Source organism: Musca domestica, unplaced genomic scaffold (assembly GCF_030504385.1).
Source record: "Musca domestica strain aabys unplaced genomic scaffold, Musca_domestica.polishedcontigs.V.1.1 9, whole genome shotgun sequence".
Taxonomy (NCBI): Eukaryota; Metazoa; Arthropoda; class Insecta; order Diptera; family Muscidae; genus Musca; species Musca domestica.
In genome coordinates this window covers 11,612,050-11,630,655 of record NW_026712435.1, presented here as the reverse complement: position 1 = coordinate 11,630,655, position 18,606 = coordinate 11,612,050, and the positions used below count along the sequence as shown (strand labels likewise).

The following is an 18,606-nucleotide window of genomic DNA, read 5'->3' as shown; positions in this document are numbered from 1 at the left end:
TACATGAAATCGGCCGAAAATGTATATGGGAGCTATATCCAAATCTGAACCGATTTCAATATAATTTGGGAAATAATTTTTTTTAGATAAAATCTATCACACGTTTCAAATTTCATTGAAATTGGGGATACATAGCGTGTTTGGTGCATCAAATGCTTGAAATCGGCCGAAAATATATATGGGAGCTATATCCAAATCTGAACCGATTTCAATATAATTTGAAAAATTCATTTTTGCTCCCGATTCCGTTACTTATTTTAAATTTCATTAAATTTGGACATACATATCTTGTTTGGTCCACCAAATACATGAAATCGGCCGAAAATGTATATGGGAGCTATATCCAAATCTGAACCGATTTCAATATAATTTGGGAAATAATTTTTTTTAGATAAAATCTATCACACGTTTCAAATTTCATTGAAATTGGGGATACATAGCGTGTTTGGTGCATCAAATGCTTGAAATCGGCCGAAAATATATATGGGAGCTATATCCAAATCTGAACCGATTTCAATATAATTTGAAAAATTCATTTTTGCTCCCGATTCCGTTACTTATTTTAAATTTCATTAAATTTGGACATACATATCTTGTTTGGTCCACCAAATACATGAAATCGGCCGAAAATGTATATGAGAGCTATATCCAAATCTGAACCGATTTCAATATAATTTGGGAAATAATTTTTTTTTAGATAAAATCTATCACACGTTTCAAATTTCATTGAAATTGGGGATACATAGCGTGTTTGGTGCATCAAATGCTTGAAATCGGCCGAAAATATATATGGGAGCTATATCCAAATCTGAACCGATTTCAATATAATTTGACAAATTTATTTTCGGATCAAATCCCGTCACATATTCCAAATTTCATTGGAATGGAACATTCATATTGTGTTTGAGGCATCAAATGAACGAAATCGGTCGAAAATATATATGGGAGCTATATCCAAATCTGAACCGATTACAATATAATTTACCAAACTTATTTTTGTTCCAAATTCCGTTACACATTCCAAATTTGGAGACTGTATCTTTAACCGATCAATAGATATGTGCATATAAAATCTAAATTTTTGGGAGGTACCTCCGATTCTGATGCTATATCTCCAGTTCCAAGTGGAAATTCAAAAATGTATATAGCCTATGTTACTTTCAGGCGATGTTGCAGTATATATGGAAATTTTCAGAAAAATCTATTCAGCAGTTTTCGAGTCCATAAATTACAAACAAACAAACAAACAAACAAACAAACAAACGTACAAACATTTTCCTCTTTTATAGATATAGATATATATATATATATATATATATAAATATATATATATATATATATATATATATATATATATATATATATATATATATATATATATATATATATATATATATATATATATATATATATATATATATATATATATATATATATATATATATATATATATATATATATATATATATATATACATATATATATATATATATACTAGCTGAACCCGGTGCGCTTCGCTACCCCTTTTGATTTTATATGCATTCAAAATTTTATTTACGAATATATGTTGGATAAAGAAAAACAAATTTAAAAATTAAAAAAAAAATATTGCACTAATTTAAGGCGTAAATAACCAAAACCATTAGAAAAGCAGTAACATGACATACATACACGAAGGGTTTGTCCTTTGGATTTATTTATTTCATAGCAAATACCAAGCGTGCAGGAAACTGCAATTTTTTTAAGTAGAGTGGCATTTCTATTGCAAGTAGTGAATTCGAGATAGCAACATACTTCGCCGTAATAAGCGTATTTCAAATAAATTGTTGTGTTGTTTTTTAGTGTTAGCCTAAGGCGTTGTGGGTCAATGGTTCTTATTAAAATCATATCCCAATCTGATCCGATTTAAATATAATTAAAAAAAATTACTTTTACACCAAACTCCGCCACACCTTTCATATTTAATTGAAATTGGTGCGTCAAATATGTGAAATCGGCCGAGAATATATATATGGGAGCTATATCCAAATCTTAACTAATTTCCAATTAATTTATCACATTTATTATTATAACAAAATTCCGCCACACATTCTGAATTTCATTGGAATCGGTCATATATATCGTGTTTGGTGCATAATATGTATGAAATCGGCCGAAATATATATGTTAGCTATATCCAAACCTCAACTGATTTCAATATAATTTGGCAATTTTTGCTGGTGCCAGATTTTGTCTCTCTCGCTTTGGGTGCATCAAATATGTGAAATCGGCTGAGTATATATATGGAGCTATAATCACATCTGAGCGTATTTGAATATAATTTGTCAAATTTATTTTTGTACCAAATTTAGCCACTCATGCCGAATTTCGTTAGAATCGGAAATACGTATCGTGTTTTGTGCATCAAATATGTGAAATCGGCGGATAATATATATGGGAGCTATATCCAAATCTGAACCGATTTTAATATAATTCGACTAATTTATTTTCTAATCAAAATCCCGTTACATATTCCAAATTTCTTTGGAATCGAACATACATATCGTGTATGGTGCATAAATCGGTCGAAAATATATATGAGAGCTATATCTAAATCTGAACCGATTTTAATATAATTTGACAAATGTATATTTGTTTTAATTTCCGCTACACATTTCAAATTTCATTGAAATTAGAGACACATAGCGTGTTTGGTGCATCAAATACATGAAATCGGTCGAAAATATATATGGGAGCTATATCCAAATCTGAACCGATTTCAATATAATTTGAAAAATTCATTTTTGCTCCCGATTCCGTTACTTATTTTAAATTTCATTAAATTTGGACATACATATCTTGTTTGGTCCACCAAATACATGAAATCGGCCGAAAATGTATATGAGAGCTATATCCAAATCTGAACCGATTTCAATATAATTTGGGAAATAATTTTTTTTAGATAAAATCTATCACACGTTTCAAATTTCATTGAAATTGGGGATACATAGCGTGTTTGGTGCATCAAATGCTTGAAATCGGTCGAAAATATATATGGGAGCTATATCCAAATCTGAACCGATTTCAATATAATTTGAAAAATTCATTTTTGCTCCCGATTCCGTTACTTATTTTAAATTTCATTAAATTTGGACATACATATCTTGTTTGGTCCACCAAATACATGAAATCGGCCGAAAATGTATATGGGAGCTATATCCAAATCTGAACCGATTTCAATATAATTTGGGAAATAATTTTTTTTAGATAAAATCTATCACACGTTTCAAATTTCATTGAAATTGGGGATACATAGCGTGTTTGGTGCATCAAATGCTTGAAATCGGCCGAAAATATATATGGGAGCTATATCCAAATCTGAACCGATTTCAATATAATTTGAAAAATTCATTTTTGCTCCCGATTCCGTTACTTATTTTAAATTTCATTAAATTTGGACATACATATCTTGTTTGGTCCACCAAATACATGAAATCGGCCGAAAATGTATATGAGAGCTATATCCAAATCTGAACCGATTTCAATATAATTTGGGAAATAATTTTTTTTAGATAAAATCTATCACACGTTTCAAATTTCATTGAAATTGGGGATACATAGCGTGTTTGGTGCATCAAATGCTTGAAATCGGCCGAAAATATATATGGGAGCTATATCCAAATCTGAACCGATTTCAATATAATTTGAAAAATTCATTTTTGCTCCCGATTCCGTTACTTATTTTAAATTTCATTAAATTTGGACATACATATCTTGTTTGGTCCACCAAATACATGAAATCGGCCGAAAATGTATATGGGAGCTATATCCAAATCTGAACCGATTTCAATATAATTTGGGAAATAATTTTTTTTAGATAAAATCTATCACACGTTTCAAATTTCATTGAAATTGGGGATACATAGCGTGTTTGGTGCATCAAATGCTTGAAATCGGTCGAAAATATATATGGGAGCTATATCCAAATCTGAACCGATTTCAATATAATTTGAAAAATTCATTTTTGCTCCCGATTCCGTTACTTATTTTAAATTTCATTAAATTTGGACATACATATCTTGTTTGGTCCACCAAATACATGAAATCGGCCGAAAATGTATATGGGAGCTATATCCAAATCTGAACCGATTTCAATATAATTTGGGAAATAATTTTTTTTAGATAAAATCTATCACACGTTTCAAATTTCATTGAAATTGGGGATACATAGCGTGTTTGGTGCATCAAATGCTTGAAATCGGCCGAAAATATATATGGGAGCTATATCCAAATCTGAACCGATTTCAATATAATTTGAAAAATTCATTTTTGCTCCCGATTCCGTTACTTATTTTAAATTTCATTAAATTTGGACATACATATCTTGTTTGGTCCACCAAATACATGAAATCGGCCGAAAATGTATATGGGAGCTATATCCAAATCTGAACCGATTTCAATATAATTTGGGAAATAATTTTTTTTAGATAAAATCTATCACACGTTTCAAATTTCATTGAAATTGGGGATACATAGCGTGTTTGGTGCATCAAATGCTTGAAATCGGCCGAAAATATATATGGGAGCTATATCCAAATCTGAACCGATTTCAATATAATTTGAAAAATTCATTTTTGCTCCCGATTCCGTTACTTATTTTAAATTTCATTAAATTTGGACATACATATCTTGTTTGGTCCACCAAATACATGAAATCGGCCGAAAATGTATATGAGAGCTATATCCAAATCTGAACCGATTTCAATATAATTTGGGAAATAATTTTTTTTTAGATAAAATCTATCACACGTTTCAAATTTCATTGAAATTGGGGATACATAGCGTGTTTGGTGCATCAAATGCTTGAAATCGGCCGAAAATATATATGGGAGCTATATCCAAATCTGAACCGATTTCAATATAATTTGACAAATTTATTTTCGGATCAAATCCCGTCACATATTCCAAATTTCATTGGAATGGAACATTCATATTGTGTTTGAGGCATCAAATGAACGAAATCGGTCGAAAATATATATGGGAGCTATATCCAAATCTGAACCGATTACAATATAATTTACCAAACTTATTTTTGTTCCAAATTCCGTTACACATTCCAAATTTGGAGACTGTATCTTTAACCGATCAATAGATATGTGCATATAAAATCTAAATTTTTGGGAGGTACCTCCGATTCTGATGCTATATCTCCAGTTCCAAGTGGAAATTCAAAAATGTATATAGCCTATGTTACTTTCAGGCGATGTTGCAGTATATATGGAAATTTTCAGAAAAATCTATTCAGCAGTTTTCGAGTCCATAAATTACAAACAAACAAACAAACAAACAAACAAACAAACAAACGTACAAACATTTTCCTCTTTTATAGATATAGATATATATATATATATAATCGACTCAGAAAGTAATTCTATGAAGATCCTCAAAAGTAAGTATGGACATGTCTAGCTATTGCCCTTATATAACATACTTCTTCAGTATTTGGATGGTTTTCCCCACATTTGTCCAAAAATTTGCATTTGAGTCCTTAATGGTTCTAGCTCCGGTGGCAGATCATTGTATATGTGTATCCAATTTTTCGTATAGCCCCCATTTAACGGTACCTCCCTATATTCAGTACTTTGATGATTTTGATACATTCTCCTCCTTCTAAAAAGGGTAAAATTTGTGAATAATCTCTAAGCTTATTAAATGTGAAATATGAGTCAAGAGTCTTGAAATTTCGAATATTTCAATATTATTAACAACTCTAGGTCTGGTATGAAGATGGGATAGATCGGACAACTTCTTCTGGTACTTCTCCCACAACCATGAAGCTCATGAAGCGCGAAATGAGCATCCAATCAAACATAAAACTCGAACACATCCCAATTTTTTTTATTAATGCAAGATCTGGCGTGAACACTTTCTGGTACCTTCCCCGCAATGAGGTCAAAATTTAAAATAACTAAGCTCTCATAAATGGGGAAATAAGCTTTTGATTCCCTTAAATTTTCACACATCCCAATACATTTATTGACGCAAGATCTGGCATCAAGATAGGATATATCGCCGCACTCTTTCTGGTCCCTGGCCCACAAAGGATAACATTTTTTAATATTTATAATTTTAATAACTAGGGAAACAAGTCAGCGATTCTTTTCAAGTTTGGTGTATATAAATATTTCTAGATCTGATTGGAATATGGAATTTATCGGCTCACTCCTTGTCGCATCTCCCCCACAAAAGGTTAACATTTTGATTAACAAATACTCGCATAAAATTGTAAAAAATGTTAGATTTTCTGTAAATTCATCCCAGTATTTTGATTAGTATTAGTCGAAGTGGAACACCTCGGTCTACTATATCTGGTACCTCACATACATTTTAAAATTTTCCATCACATATATCATATAAATATTTTTCTGGTTTTTCGACCTTTTTTATTGTTAATAAAAAAAAATCAAGCTCAAATAATTGTTTTTATTATTATTATTATTATTATTATTATTATTATTATTATTATTATTATTATTATTATTATTATTATTATTATTATTATTATATAAAGAGATGGAACTAGTCAATACAATCCAATTTGGCCCACCACTTCTCAAACTTACGATTTGCAGTTAAATACCCTAACGGCGCTACTGCTGCGAATATAATGAAGTATTTCAAGTGTTACATGAACAACACACATTATTTTATTATTTTTTTCTTTTGTCGACACAGAGTCTCGAACTCACAACCTTCGTAAATAATTGCTGGATAACTATGTATATGACTGAGCATGCAAAGTCTATACTTGAGCGGAACATAATAAATGTTACGATAGATTTCACAAGTTAGTTATTATTTGGTAACAATCCAAAATTGAAATCTCCTATCCATCTTGAAAATCCATAAGGAGTTACAAAAGGAGTAACACACTGATTATGCCCCCCGGTGAATGATAGTGGGTAAAAAAATCATATTTCAAATAAAACCAGTATAGAAAGTCTTAAAGTCGGGCTGGGCCGACTTTATGATACCCTACACCAGTTTGCTAATTTATTAGATCTGCGCATAAAAATTAAAAGCTTTTATGGGAGAATTTAAACGTACACGCTATGATAATAATTATAATTTAAAGTTCAAGGACTAAATATGCCGAAGCATTTGTATCTTTTAAACTCGGACTTGCATTGCCCATTTGGTGCACAATTAATTTGAAATCGGATAAAAATATATTTGGGAGCTATATCCAAATCGGAACCGATCTCGATAAAATTTGGCAAAGATGTATTTGATATATTTCCCTGAATATCGTTGTTACGGAGTGCATATTACGGCTGTGGGTAACAAATATGACAAATCGGATGAACAGTATATATGGGAGCTATAGCTTTATCTGAACCGATCTGCACCAAATTTGACATACTAGCTTCTAGGCCTCTAGGCTTCGGTCGTAAGTGCCAAATTTCATCCAATTTGGGCAAATATTAGACGTTTGGAGCACAATCAAAGGTAAATCGGACGAAGTTATATATGGGAGCTATATCCAAATCTGAAACGATCTCGATAAAATTTAGCAATATATTTCTGAGCTGTATTTAATATGTTTCATCAAATATTGTTGTTACAGCTATATCCAAATCTGAACCGATCTCGATAAAATTTAGCAAATATATTTCTGAGCTTTATTTGATATATTTCATCAAATATTGTTGTTACAGAGTGCATATTACGGCTGCGGAGGACAAAAATAAAAAATCGGATAAACAATGTATATGGGAGCTATAGCTATATCTGAACCGATTTCGATCAAATTTGGCATACTTATTTTCAGGTCCAATCTGATCATTCCATACTATTCGGACTGATATTACACATTTGGTGCACAATAAAAGGCAAATCGGAGGAAGATATATATGGGAGCTATGTCTAAATTTTGACCGATTATCTCCAATTTCAATAGGGTTCGTTCTTGGGCCAAACAAATGATTTGTGCAAAATTTCATCTAGATAGGGCAATAAATGCGAACTGTACTTTGTTTACAAAAATACATGGACAGACGGACGGACATGCATAAATCGACTCAGAATGTGATTCTATGCAGATCATCAAAATAATTATGGGTCTATCTCGTTTCCTTTTGCCTGTTACAAATGCACAAAGACATAATATCCTGACCACCTTGTGGTGTAGGGTATAAATATAACCTAATCTGCAGACAAACTCTGTAAATTTTTCCTTAATCTCAATCAAAAATCTCAAATTATATTCCTCTTCAAAACTACTCAAAATCATTGAACTCTGTAACAAACCAAAAAAACAAACTCATATTCAGGGCCGACCAATTGTCATTTGTTTTTATTGTTCTTAATAAATTTTCTTTAATCATTCTCAGCTGCGAATAAACTATTCAACATAAAATAGTTCGTCACTATTTAAATATTGTTTATTATTTACTGATAATTTAGAAAAAAATGAAACGTTTTTCGGCACATAACTAAAAAATGTTGATGTTTTGTCATGTCTCAATACTGACATGAAAGTAGCGGATTCTGAAACAATTACTCTTTCAACGGCGATAACCTTTCTGGCATTACGAAAGTAACGCAACATTTATTTTTAGGGCTTGCCTCATTTCAATTCGCTGTGGAAGCAAGTTCGGTAACTGAAATAATAGAAAAATCATAATCATGTTTCAGTGTACATATGTAGTTATGTAGTACCTAAATTGCAAACTTGTATTTCTACATACATATTTACGAAGCACTCTCATAAAAAATAGTTTTCCACATTCTTTTAAAATCTCGTCCATTTTGGTATTCATTTAGCGATTAGTTCTGATTGTAAATTGAGCAAATAATGTTATTTCGTTTGTTTACCTCTAAGAAATTGACTGTGTCATAAAATCGGTTTGTACTCATTAATAAAACTAAAAGTGTTGCATTTTGTTGTTGTAAAATAGTCAGGCTTAATCCCAATATTATTGTTTTTATAGAAACAACGTTTGTTTATTATTGTATTTTTAAGAAATCTCTACTCTGGAGAGTTTAATACAGTATTCGAAACAGCCATTTTACTCTCTTATTTTTTACACCCTTGAACCCACTCCACAATTAGGTGCTTATCACTTTTATTTTTGGGAACAAGGAAAATTTGATGGGCTCAAATCTGGCGTGTGCGGTTACAGTATGCTCCTCAAAAGCGGACTGTCACTTAATATTTATGATGACACCACAATCATATTCAAAACACAATCCTGAACAAATGCAAGAAGTTGTTTGGTTTATTTGACACTTTTCATAACTTTTACATTAAAGAGCAAATCGATAATAACGAAATGGAACATCAAGGTTGTTTACAATATCATATGATTGTAATTTTATTTCAACCCAGTAAAAAAGATGTGAGTTCGGCCAGGCCGAACTTCGAATACCCTCCACCATTTGGGACAAATTAGGAAATTTTCAAAAAAAAATTGAATCCATAAAAAATTCTGTTAAAATCTTAAAAAATACCGAATATTGGAATTTACCGATGTTTGGGGGATATACGACATTGTGGACCTATATAGAAAGTTCTCTTTTAGGGGGTAAAGTACTCACGAAGAACTCCTTGTGTAGAATTTCAGACAATTCCATTGAAAAAAGTGGCTAAAATCATCCGTTACTTGGAGGCAAAACGATATCGTGAACCTATATAGATAATTTCCCAATATCCTTGGAAATATAATAGCGCTATCCAAAATGAAAAGAGCACAGTTAAACGTGGCATTCTCTTTTACAACTTTTTATACCATCAGTGTTTAAGGATCAGGTGCGAAAAAGGGCAATACCGACCCACTCCATCATGTACTTCCCCTACATAGGGTCAAAATTTTGAATTAATGCAACTTTCAAAAAATATAATCATCCGATAATTTTCAAATACGGCATATACCAATATTTCTATCAACATAAGATCAGATGTGTGTTGGATCACTCCTTCCGGTACCTTCCAACATTTTGAATAACAAAACGCTCATAAAATACGAAAGGACCATCACAAGATCTGAGGTGAATATGATGTATATCGGTCCACCTCTTTTGATACTTCCCCCACAAAGTGCCATAAATTTCAATGCTCTCATAACTTGCGGAACAATTCAGCGATTCTTTTAAAACATGGTATATCTAAATATTTCTCCTAACTAGATATATGGCGTGAGTATGGAATTTACCGGACAAATCCTTCTGGTGGTACAGGTCCACGTTGTGTTATAGCTATATATAACTCTCCCGACATATTTAAGGTCTTTTGGTTGTCGTAGTCATAATTTTAGATGTAAATTTGAACTTTGTGTTCACAGTATGTAGAAAACACCCTTGTATAGAACTCTCCCTATGGGTCCAAATTTTGGTAAAGCCCCCATATAACTGAACCTCTATATATTCGGGTTTTGATCATTTGTGTCAAACTTGTTTCAAATTTGGTATTTGTTGTTCGTATGACAGAATTACCCATGTAGGTCACATTTTCGTATAGTACTCTCTATATCCTGTATTATAGTTTCTATCAAATTTTACAATAAAATTACCAAGTTTAATAGGTATTTTGAGTTAGCAATAAGCCACCTTCTCTGGCAGATAATTGGCTACTGATATTCATGTTTTCGTATAGTCCCATATAACTGTAACACCTAATATTCAGAATTTTAAAAGTTTTGGCGACATTTTTCAAAGTATTTTTTTTTAATTTAGGAAGTTCCTTCCAAATCGTGGAAAGTATTACAAATTCGGCTCGCCTAAACTTAGATGCGTTTTTTACCCGTTTTACCGGACAAAGTACCGCTGCTGACATTAAACTTAGCCTCGAACTTGAAACTTTTTGTTTTCTAGTTGACGCGCTCACTTTGCGCCGATTTTATTTGCTTTATAATAGGTTATTCGGCTCATAGTTTTCAAGATATTGCTGGAAAGTTTTTGATGACCGTGGCAACATTCTCTTCTGTCACAACCTTTGCCAAAAAAAAAAACATTTTAAAATTTAACAGATACCGCATTCCACAGATGTTTTTATAAATTCCTAAAAAAATATTGTTTTTCTTATTTTCAAGGGTCATGTGCATTACTGAGGGCTTTTTACATACGGAAATGACCAATATTTTCAATGAATTTGCAGAAACTAATGTTGATGTTTCTCCTATAATCCAAACAGGAAATATCCTACACACAATATTGAATTGAGTGATAAAATATTATATAAACAGTACCTTAACGTTGCAGATTCAATGAGCGGCAAATGTTGTGCCAACACAACTGAAATGACAGGCAAATATTTAAAGTGCAACAGATAAAATCGAGTCTGAAACGCATCCAATAAATATGTCTTCAATTGCAATTTGTACCTTTTTAATGTCGACATAAATTTCTGTCTGGGCGCATTTGTATGGGTCGGGATCTTTATGCTCATTAAAATGACCTCTTTAATGTTTATGTATTCGAATGTGATGATGATGATGGTGGTGATGTATTCCATGCGGCATCTTTTAATGCCAATTTAGTTCAGTCTGGTCAATAATTACAAAGACCTTAATTAATTTTCTTATGACAATATTGTCAGTCAATTTTAAATATGTATGTATATACCCTTGTATTCTAAAGTTATTGGAGGCTGAGATGTAAATATGGAACATTGATTACTTGCAAAGCTACATGTGGACATACGCATGTAGATTTTAATTATTGAATATCCAAACGGAATATGAAGCCAATAAGAAAATGTAAAAAGTCGGGCGGGCGTTTATATTGGGATTTTATGAAGTAAATTATACCCACAAGTGGAATGGTACTAATATATGGGAGCTTCATCTTAATCTGAATCGATTTCCACTAATTTTGACTGAAGTATTTTTTTTACAGACCTATTGTACAAAATATTTATATACCCTCCACATACATATATTCGGTATTTAGAGTTCATAATGGACAGGAGCAGAACATTGTCTATACGGGTCCACGTTTTCCTCTAGCCTCCATATAATTGTACCATTCGATATTCGATTTTTTTACGATTTCAGCCGCAGTTTCTAACAAAATATTTTTAAATTCTGTAATTTGAGTTTATAACGTATCTTACTTCACGTGGCAAAATATTGGTATAGGTACCATACAAAAAACGTCTTCATAATTGGTATTTTAAAGTTTTTAGCCACATTTTCCAACGAAATTATATAAAATTTGGTATTTGGGTTCCGTAATGGGTTTTTTTGCTTACATAGACAAATTTCTATATAAGTCAACGTTTTTCTGAACAACTTTCTTTCTTTGTTATATACATATTTATAGCCTACGTCACACTGTGGTGAACTAGGGGTCTAGTTCCTTTTATATAACGATACCACCCGATATTCGGTATTTTGACGATTTAAGCCGCATTTTTCTAACATTTTTCCATAGTTCTTCAAATTTGATTATTCATATTCACTATACACAGGATGAGATAAAAAAACTGCAACAAAGTCAATTTTATTGAATTAAAGCAAAAAATGTCGGAAATAGCATCAAATTTTAGAATAAGTTTAGATTTGTTCGAATTGGTCACCTTTGGCACGAATTAGTCACATTTGGCACCTTCAAACGGCCAATGAAACCGTCACACGCTGCCCGAATGTTGCACTGCGCTATTTCCCGACGAAGAGCTTGCTTGAGGTGATCGACACTTTGGCATTTTTTAGTGCCAACCTTGTTTTCCAAAATACTCCAGGCACAATAGTCCAACTGATTGGTATCCGGAGATTTTGGTAGCCATTCTGCGCTGGAAATGAAGCGAGAAACCTCATTTTCTAACCATTCTTGTTTGACGCGTGCTGAGTGCGATGGTGCTGAGTCCTGTTGGAATACCCAAGGTTTGCGGCCAAAATGTTTGCGTGCCCAAGACTTTGATACACCTTCCAGAATATTTTCGCGATAATATTCTTTATTTATTCTGATGCTGCGGTCGATTAATACGAGCACCTTGGCCGGCGCTTGAGTTTTGGTGGCCAACCAAAAGTGCACAATTTCAGCTGACCTCTTTGACAAGTAAACACGATCATTTTGTTTGTTTACAAACTGCTGGACAACGAATGTTTTCTCATCGGAAAAAACCAAATTTGGCAGTTCACCACTTTTGGCCAAGCGATGCAACTTTTTAGCTCTTTTGAGTCTACTCCCTTTCGTGCACTTTTTAGAATTTCAATGGCTTTACCCCGAGCTCATTTTTTTCAATATTTGCCGAATGGAATATTGCGATATGTTCAGCTCACGAGCCATTTTTCGGCCACTGGAAAATTCTTACCAAATTGCTTTTGTACGCTTGTATAATGAGCTGTCACTGGAATAATTTTAACAGCTGTCGGACGAGTGACTTAGAAATGACAGTAGTCTGAAGTCAGTTGCAGTTTTTTCATCATACCATGTCAGATCGCTTGTAACATCTCAAAATATACATTTTAAACCCCTTAAAGAATATAAATTCTTGATCAGAATAAAATTCTATGTCGATTTAGCAAAGGACGGACCTTTTGTCTGTGGAAGCCTCTCTAGATTCCGAACAAAATGAAGTAGGTTGATAAAATATTACTCAAATGTCCGTATTACGGCATAAACCCCATATAACACTACCTCCCCATATTCGGTATTTTGATGATTTTAGCGACATTATTCATCAGAATTGTAACAAATTTCGTATTTGAAGTTCCTGATGGATATCTATGACAGAAAATTGTCTATGCATGTCTTCGTATAGCCCCCATATAACGCAACCTCCCTATATTTGGTATTTTGATGATTTTAGTGACATTATTCATCAGAATTGTAATAAATGTCGTATTTGAAATTCCTGATGGGTACCACCATCTGTGACACAAAATTGCCTAACCAATGTAACAGTAAATCCCTATAATTGACATTTTTGAAATAGGTATTTCTCAAAGGATTCTATATATTTTTTTTTTTTTTTTTTTTTTTTTGAAAATTTGTTCTTCCCGGTTGATCTTACTAATTTTTTACTTGTGTAATATAATCCTTCTCGAAGTAATATTGTGCTCTCTAAAGCAGTGTTACTTGGTACATCTGATTTTTTATTTTTCTTTCCTGTTTTTACTTAAGTCACTTAGCAAATGGTGGAGGGTATAAAAAGTTCTATTTTTTATTCTTTTTCCATTTAGCAACTCTAGGAAGCCTTAAATTTAAACATAAATATGGGAGTTACATCTATATCTGCATTATAGTCGGTACTTGGTCGTATATTCCTAACTTCAGTTAGCTAAACGTAACACGATTACGTGCAAATGTTATTCAGTCATTTATCAAGCATTTTGGTTGCAGTAAAATTGAAATTGAACGAAGATATATAATCTGTACCGATTAACTCCAATTTCCATGGGGATCGTCCTTCTACCAAACAATGCAACCTGTAATTTGCTTTCTAAGAGCTTAAATCGACTCAGGAGACATTTTTTGCTGATCATTTTGGATGTTACAAACAAATGTCTCAAGCCAAAGGGTGACGCAGGGTATAATTACACCTCCGTCAAAAACCTATATCAAATATATTAGACAATAGGAATGGAAAAGAACTAACTACTACTTGCAATTGTAATCCAATATGTTACTGCTTTTTGTCCTCCATAAAGATCCCATTCCAAATTCCACTCCAAATTCATTCCATCTTAGAACAATTTCATAATAAAAACCTACTTAATTATGGTTCCGACAAACGACAAGTCATTTATTTTTAGATGATTGTGCGTGGACAAGCAGACAAATTAAGCCGACATGTTGTGACTTTTAGCGATGCCATAGAGAATTATTAACAATAACAATAAAACAAATGAAAGAAGTCATAACAAGAGCACAAAACACAATGAATTACATCGATCACTAGAAGAAAAAAAAACAACAAAAAACAACATTTCAATTCAATATGGAAATGAATACAGGGACACTGACAGCACCAAACGACGACGAAGATGAAACCCAAAATGCCATGCGATTACTTATGACATAAAGCGGGACACCAATACAACGAAACCATCCCCACCAATTGAACCCCATTTTTCGATGGACAGTGTGGCGCTGAAATTAACAACAACACCAAGAACAAACCGAATGAAACTGCAAAGAACAATTCAAGTATCTGAGAGCACTCTCACTCGCCATTACAACAACAATTAATTTCAAATGTCATATTGTCGCATCAGCAGCCAGCGTTGTCTGAGTGCGTGTGAAAAGCGTTTTCGAACAATTTGTCTGTGCAATCGGACGCAAACACTTGTTCCACACATGAATCGATCGTTTGGAAGGCGAACGCAACAAACAAATGCCTGGTCTTGTGAAAATGCATTATTTTCCTTCTTCTTCTTCCTCTGCTGCTGCTACAAAACGACGGATTGTGTGTTTTGTATGAGTGTCAAACTTAATGGGTGTCAATATTTTGTATAAAATAGGTCAAAAGTTAATATCTAAATGACAACATACACTGAGCATCAATGCATGGTATACACATGTAGCAAAAGCTACGGATCTGTGTGACCCATACAACAATCCATTAACACATGATATAAACAAAATATCATCTGCATTACCAGTTGGTTGAAAGTAATGGGTCAGTTCTAAAATAAAACTCACTCTTCGTTAATCGATTTTTAACAAATTTGACGGAGGCTTTTGTACCTCTAGTACCAAATAACATTGCTGATACGACTTATATTAAACAAAATATTTTTTGGAGCAATAGATATACCAGACCGAGTTTCATCAAATGAAAAAAAACTCGGTTGAATATGAAATGAAATTTATCCAATTTGTTCTGATATTACATATATGGTGGAAAATAACCGTAAAATCGGATGAAAGTGTATATCGAAGCTATATAAAAATCTGAACCCATCTCAATAAAATTTAACAGAGGTATTTTCGAGCTGTATCTGATGTCCGGTATCAAATATGCTTGTTGTGGAGTGCATATTATGCATGTGAGGGACTTTAACACCAAATCATATGAAACATATATATGGAAGCTATAGCTATCTATATCTGAACCGATTTTCACCAACATTTTAAAGTATTTGCTTCTAGGCTGAATCCAGTCGGATTTGCTAAGATTCCGTTCATTTGAAATGATACTAGCCATTTGGTGCACAAAAAACCTGATATCGTATAGAGATATACAGGGAGAGATGAAAAAACTTCAACCAATTTCAGACTGCTACCACTCGTCCGACAGCTGTTAAAATTATTCCAGTGATAGATCATTATATTTGTTACAAGCGTACAAAAGCATTTTGGTGAGAATTTTCCAGAAAAAAAGTTATTCGTGATGGAATTCAAGCGTGATAGTGTGATTTCTTTATATTTGGCTGGAAAACCAAAAGGGGCTATGATAGAGCACACCAGCATTAAATGTGAATAAATCTTTTGTGTCTCGTACAATCGCTCGTTACCGTGATACTGGTAGCGTAGATCGACGTCAAGGAAGTGGACGGAATAAAACAACAACATCAGCAGAAATGGTTCGAAAAGTAAAGAAGCGACTTGATCCAAACCCGCGTCGCGATGGCCGGCTCGTGAGCTGAATATATCGCAGAATTCCATTCGGCAAATATTGAAAAATGAGCTCGGGATAAAGCCATTGAAATTCCAAAAAGTGTAAGAACTTACATCGCAATAGAAAGAAAATAGACTCAAAAGAGCTAAAGAGTTGCTTCACTTGGCCGAAAGTGGTGAACTGCCGAATTTGATTTACTCCGATGAGAAAACATTCGTTGTCCAGCAGTTTGTAAACAAACAAAATTATCGTGTTTACTTGTCAAAGAGGTCAGCTGAAAATGTGCATGTTCGGTGCACAAAGTTTGTTTATGGTGTGATGTGGGCCGCCATAACAGCCGATGATCGCTCTCCGCTCGTATTAATCGCCGCGGTCGATTATCAGAATAAATGCCGAATATTATCGCGAAAATATTCTGGAGGGTGTATTAAAGCCTTGGGCACGCAAACATTTTGTCCGCAGACCTTGGACATTCCAACAGGACTCAGCTCCACCGCACTCAGCACGCGCCACCCAAGAATGAGGTTCCTCGCTTCATTTCCAACGCACAATGATCACCAAAATCTCCGGATATCAATCCGTTTGACTATTATGTCTGGAGTATCTTGGAAAGCAAGGTTGGCACTAAGAAATACCAAAGTGTCGATCATCTCAAGCAAGCGCTTCGCCGGGCAGCGTGTGACGGTTTCATTGGCAGTGTGAAGGCCATAATTCGTGCCAAAGGGGACCAATTCGAACCAATCTAAACTTATTCTAAATTTTGATACTATTTCCGACATTTTTTGCTTCGATTCAGTAAAATTTAAAAAAATGTGAAAATTATGGCGTTTGACTTTGTTCCAGTTTTTTTTTATCTCACCCTGTATATATTCTGGATCAGCGTAAAATTCTAAGTCCACTAAGCCCACAAAAAAATACTTATGCGGATATACGTCTTCTTCGACGGATTTTTTTTAATTTTTTAGATTCCTTCCAAATAGTGGAGGGTATTAAAAGTTCGTTGTTTTTTTACTTGTTTTTACATCTAGCCTACACTTAGCTTTCAGATGTTACGTATAAAATCAGAGATCGGAGGTATAACTATCTACATGCGAGCATCTACATTTCAGTGGAATATCGTGCAAAACACATCTCTCATCTACTCAAAAGTGTCAAAAAACGCAATTTCGAAAGAAAAAAAATATATCCCCGAATTGAAACCGGTCGGTCAAAGCCGACTTTCAAGTTTTTCATATATTTGGGGTATGTGTATTGCATATTCATCATATAAAAAGATTTGGAAAATATGTATGAAACATGTCGGTTTATAATTCTTTCAATAAAACAAACACTGCTCGGTAGTAGGATTCTCTAACCGACAAAAATCGGTAAAATTTAAATGCTTATAATTTAAGTTACTAATGAAAGTTAGCAACCTAAATGAAACATTCCTATAGCAAAAGTGCTGTCAACTTTAATTTACACTTTTCATTCATAATTTTGCGTTTTAATATTACCGATATTTGTTGGTAACCCAAAAAATTAGTTAAAGAATTCCACTACTGATCATATTTTTATATTTTTTTAATAATAAACAAATATAGTTATTTCAAAATCACTGCACTTTTAGTGAAATTTTAATCTCCGCATCCCCAGGAAGAAGAAGTACGGCCATTGATTTAATGGCCAATGTTTGTCTTTTCTCCTCGACTAATCTGTAGGCCGACAATGTCAACTCCCCGATTCAGGGATTGAAAATTATCATTCTGTTTATTCCTGTTGTTGATCAAAGTATGTCATAACTCATCAATTATTTTAATGTTTCTAAGATGTCGCTGTAATTCAGAAAATACTTAAAAATTTAATTTAATTTAAGGTCATTTATTTTCCCCTCATGAAAAAATTAAATTCAAAATAATTTAAATGGGACAATTCTTAAGCGTTCATCCACAGCGGATGTGTTTGAAAACATTTCAAAATAGTCGTAAAATTGGGAAGATTAAAATGAAGAAAATCGCTTAAACATCAACACTTGTAAATTGTAATCGATTGACAAGATCAAAGTGCTTTGATGTGGTCCCATC

At 33.1% G+C, this 18,606-nt stretch overlaps 1 long non-coding RNA gene across 1 annotated transcript in view; it reads right to left on the bottom strand.

The window, feature by feature from the left end:
* LOC109613913 (uncharacterized) overlaps positions 1-18,606 on the bottom strand; it is a 53,296-nt gene that overhangs the window by 33,325 nt on the left and 1,365 nt on the right. The window lies entirely within an intron of this gene.